The sequence below is a fragment of the Sabethes cyaneus genome, chromosome 3, assembly GCF_943734655.1.
Source record: "Sabethes cyaneus chromosome 3, idSabCyanKW18_F2, whole genome shotgun sequence".
In the NCBI taxonomy this organism is placed as follows: domain Eukaryota; kingdom Metazoa; phylum Arthropoda; class Insecta; order Diptera; family Culicidae; genus Sabethes; species Sabethes cyaneus.
This window is the reverse complement of record NC_071355.1, coordinates 207551700-207557360: the sequence shown is the minus strand read 5'-3', so window position 1 is coordinate 207557360 and position 5661 is coordinate 207551700.

Genomic DNA, 5661 nt, shown 5'->3' with positions numbered 1-5661 from the left:
CCACGGAGCGCACGATAACTCTTCCGCCATGCACCACTATTTGTCAGATTGAATGTACTTACGTATAATAACACGAGCTCTCTGCTGCGAGCAGGTAGGTGGTATGTGGTGTTGGTGAATCACCTGGCATTTTGCGGCTTGACGGAATGTAATGAACACCGCGGCAGGCAGGCAGCAATGCTGACGTCTCCTTCTAGCGCAAGCGAGCAATGTGGCAACCGATTGAGACAGGTTTTATGCTCTACATCAGTGAATGAAATAGAAATAGAATCGAATGAACACCGTGTCATGTGTAGCGAGGGGGCTAGGAAACTTGAATCGAGGGGTGTTATGCTTTCGCTTATGCGCGCTCGATGGGCGGTTCAGTGGTACGCCATTCAATATGGCAGTTGCTTTACCTCCAATACGATTGTATCTTATTTTTATATTTGAAATCTGTTGAATTGGCATTTTGAACAAGAAAATGTGGCAATGAGCACAAACAGAATTGTTATATTGGATTTTTATTGTGTTGAAAAACATTTGTTCATAAAAATAATCTCTGAACATTAAATAAAACTAAAACCTTAAATCAGTAAGGAAAGGTATATTTCTTTCTTTGGAAAAGTAGTCTGCTTTGTGTTTTCTGCAGAGTTTTTTATGTCATATTCTCCAGTTTGACCTAAATAAGCCGTTATAATAGTTCAAAACTTCAAACATAAATTTAGCATGTATGACAAACTAAAATTTTCATAATTTTAAAATTACTTATATAAAAAATGGTTGAGTTGATCGAAGTACTCTCTTCAACAAAAGACGATTATCTTGCAAACATAAAAAATTTCACGTTTTGTAGAATAATTCTGAACAGTTGTCATCAGCTCGAAAATTTTTAAAGGAAATTCTGTGAGTTCAAAAATTTCAACTTTCCTCAATACTGTTGGTGGACTTTTAATACATTTTCGTTAAAAAGAACTGCTTTAGTGAAAAATTGACGACTGCCGTTTTTTGATATTATTATAACTTTTGATCGGATTATTTAATTTTGATTTTTTTAAAGCAATCATTCAAACTTTTTGCTAAAGATAGCATATGTTTTTCGCTTGAAATAAAAAAGTTATGCGAAATTGGGAGACAGAATATTTTTTGACCAAAAAAAAGTGTTCCCAGTTGTGAGACACTTCGGAAAATCCATAAAAGTAAATAAAAGTAAAGAAAAAATAGAAATATAAGATATATAAAATAAAATACTAGTAATTTATTAACGGAAAACATCTTACATGTAAACTAATTTATCAGCTTATTTAATCATCGAAATTTGAAATTTTACAGGAAATTGGCATTGACATGAAATTGGATTTAATTAAGGATCAATTTAGACTTACGGATTTATATTAGATAGAGCTGGAAGTTAGACTTTAAATTAAGCTCGAAGTTGAACTTGAAATTGGACTTAAAATTAAACTTAAAATTGGGCTTGAAATTGACAGAAAACTAAATTTGAATTTTTACTTGTAATCAAACATGAAATAGAACTTGAAATTGGACCATAAATTAAACTTGAAATTGAAATTGCAATTATTTTGAATTTTTTTTTTGAAGTTGGATTTGAAATTCGACCTAAAATTTGAAATTACTGCAAATTCGCTGAACTAAAACATTTGTTGTTCCTGGTTACAGCTCGAGCAATTATTTTTTCATACATTAAATTTTCTGAAGAGGGTATGGCCGTGCCCTAATATGCTCCGGACCGGAAAACTAACGATTTACGAGGGCACATAACGAGTCCGTAGATTTTCGACCATAACTATGAAACAAAACATAACGTTATCGAGAAATTTTTATACACCAATCGCCTGTCTTGCCAGACGTATTATTGCCAGAAGTCGCACTTACTGCGAACTTCACAAGACCCTACGGTCTGGGAAGCTTCACATCTCTACCCGTAGCTCTCTATGGGCACGAAACGTGGACAATGTTCGACGGGGACTTGAAGGCACTGGCCGTCTTTGACCGTCGTGTGCTTAGAACCATCCTTGCACCACTTGCTTAAGCTGGAATGGTGCAACGGGCGGGACATGTTTTGACACTGCCGAACAACAAATTCGCAAAAATGGTGTTCGCCTCGAGTCCGGTTGGTACCGGGCGTAGAGATGCGCAGCGTGCTAGATGGTTAGACTAATAGAGTTTTTGTTTTTTAACCTGGGTTTATTCTAACCGACCACTAAATAAACAAACATTTTCGCGAGCATAAACAAATGTTTTCGGGTTGTCAGTGTATTGCTTATTGCGAAGTTGAAACTGTGAAAAAACTCAGTGCGAACCCGTCGTCTAAAAAGTGCAACACAGAGCGAAACTAAGTTCAATCTGAGTGAAAAAACAAACGTTTTGACAGCCGTTCGATTTGAACTAGGGCGAACCTAGATTGGACCTAAGCAAAAACAAAAACGGTATAAGTGGAGCAAAACCTGGAAGGTATGGGATAGTCGAGAAATTCGAGACGGACAGACGGGAAGGACGGGATCCCAGCGGAACTACTAAAGGCCCAGACACAATGCATACGGATTTTACTACGTTGCGGCACTTTGACAGTTTTTCCATGGGTTTTCTGTCAAATTTCCGCAACGTAGTAAAATCCGTATGCATTGTGTCTGGGCCTTACGAGCGGAGAGCGAGCGGCTGAATTAATCAGATCATTGTAAGGATCTAGTTTGAACAATAAATGACGCAGAAGTGGTTGGATCGATTTATTTGCCCTATGTTTATAAAAGGACATCAAGTGTAAAAACTTTCGATATTGTTCATTTCTGCCTATATGGCGCACTTCCGTATTCTGTTCTGTAGACTGAGACCGTTAGCGGAGTTCTACGTCGGTTTTCGTGAAGGTTGCTCTTCGCCGAATCCTATATTTACCCTGCCTCAGGTACTAGACTTGCAGACTTATCGTCTATTTGTGAACTTTAAGGCGGCGTACAATTTAGTCAAACGAGATGTGTTGTGGCAGATAATGCAGGAACATAGTTTTTCAACGAAACTAGTTTAGTTGATTCGTGCGACGTTGTATGGGTCAAAATCATGCGTCAGAATAGCGGATGGGACCTCAGCCGCTTTCTTGAAGTTGGGTGGACTGAAGCAAAAAAACGCGTTTAAGGTTTCATACCACGATGCACTTCACTTGAGTTGACACCACAGCTTTTGCCGTAACTTCTCAACGAGATTTGATATCAACAAATTCTTTTAGTATGACATTCCTAAAGGTATAAACCTCTCGAAAATGCAAAAAAATCGATTTTCCGACTTAAGCGGTCCTTGATTTTTTGTGTTTTTGCTCATTTTCACAGCGTTATAATACTATTCTGCTTAACTATTTTTAAAAGAAATTACATATGTTTAAAGCACACTTGTAGAAATTTTGATTTAGCGTAATTTGAGTGATTCACAAGTTTTCCTTAGTTTGGCATAATTTGGCATCTCAGACAAAAGTTACCAAAAGGAGAGAAAGTTTGAAACATATTAAATAATATCAAAATTAATGTTATAGGTTCTCCGATCTTAGAACGGGCAAAGTGTAGACTTAAAACAAAATTAAGGAAGGGTTTATTTCTAATTCCCGTCGTAGTAAGTAAAGCCATACTAATTTTCATCATTTGTTGGATAGATTTAATGAATACTCCAAAAGTTCTTGTGCTGATTTGACTAAAACACACTTACCTTCCGATCCGTGAACTTTGAAATCACTGAAAAGCGATTATTAAAACATATTACTGAAATTACGCAACTGACTTTATTTCTTAAATTCGTCGCGCAATTTTTCCTGGCTGTAAAATAATGACAATGCCTTGCGTGAGTTATTTTCATTTATGAATGACGGGAATTAAAACGACTAGTCGACATTTTCTTCTTCGTCGCATGTAAAAACGCAGGAAATTTGGCTGGTAGGACTTCTTTAATGATAAAATGCATTTAGATCGATCTCAGCTCACTTTGATTGAGCAACAACATACCATAACTTTGCAACATAATCGAGACAAAATATAATGAGAATGCAAGGTTACCTTAGCTGCTGACAATGAATACATTTATATATAATGCATTTGCATTTGAAAAATTAAACTTACACCGTAAGGGCATGTGACTTGTTATCGAAGGCATGTTGAAAGTTTTATTCAAAACTTTGAATGATCATATTGAACCGTTTACTCATTTTACTTACCTACATTTGCTCCAAACTAAAATTACTGACCAATTTATGAACTGAATTATCACAGCTTTGTCATTTTATGTTACTGTTCATTTCAGCCATGCATGATAGCATTTGTTTTTTTAATTTAATACATAAACATTCTACTTAAAATGCTTTTAGCTTCTTCCCAACACAAAAAGCTATTTGTTTAAAAAATATTTGAATGCTTCAGAGCGGCTAAAACGTTTGAATTTCGCATCACTCTATAACGCACCAGGATTATTTCGTAACGGAGGTTTTTTTGCTGGTTCGTTAAGCCAGACAAAGGAAACGAACGATCGCCGTATATCCTCTTCGGATTGCCGTTTCCGGTTGTCAGTTTACCAGTTTACCAGTCTACCTACCCCAGTGCAGTGCAGTATCCGAAATTCGCACCGTAGAGAGCAATAAAACAAATTCAAGCTAATACCTATATTAGTTGAAAAACTTCCCACGGTTCGTTTGAGCAATTTGGCGTGCTTTGTCCTCCCATTGTCAATTTCGGCTTATTTAAATTATTTTAGTTCTTTATTACCTGTTGACTCGTCGTAAAACGTGGCGCATATGTTTCTGATTAGATTTTATGGATGCGCTGGAGACCTTTCTTGCCTCCAATATTCTTTCGTTTTCGGTTGACTTGTGCCTGATCGAATCCTGACCTGTTATAGATGGTTGGAGAAATACGAGAACAAAAAAAGATATATTATCTAACTTGTGTAGATTTATTCAAATAGAAAAATCACTAAGCAATGTTATTTCATTGCCTGTGTATATATGAAGATCACAGCATAAGGATGTGTTTCTACTCCAGTGAAGTAAGCGGATTTCTGTAACAATTGTTCACGTTTGCCATAAGTGGATGTGCATCGCCCGGCCCGGCGGTGTAGAACATCAGTCAACGAAACAAGCAAACGTGGTTGAGCACATGCTGGAACGTGATCTATCGCGTTTCTTTCACCAAATACCCTTTTTGGGCACATGAGAGGAAATAGGCTGACATGAAAATAACACCGGTTGTGTTGTCTGAGCTGAGCATGTAGTGCGATTCGTAGCATGCAGCCTGTCGTTTAGTCCGATGCTATGGATTGAAACGGAGAGTATCGACAATGAATATTTTCGAGTGCAACTGCCCAACAGTGAGCCAATGATCGTTTGAAATTTGGACACGTCCCAAAATGTTTATTTCCTGATACATTTCACTAGCATATAAGTCAACTGGTATTTAAAACTGAACTGGTATTCAAGCCGGTTATGTTTCTTAAGCAGAAAAAAACGGATCATGTCATTTAATTCAACGATTTCATCCAGCAATCCAGCATCCAGTGTACCACTATGCAGTAATTTTCCAACCAATAGCGACAGCATCATTTTGAAGAGTAAGCAAAAACGGAAATGACTGAACTCCTCGCGATTCTGCTTCTACACCCTTCACTCGTCCTCAGAATGACGAATACAATAAA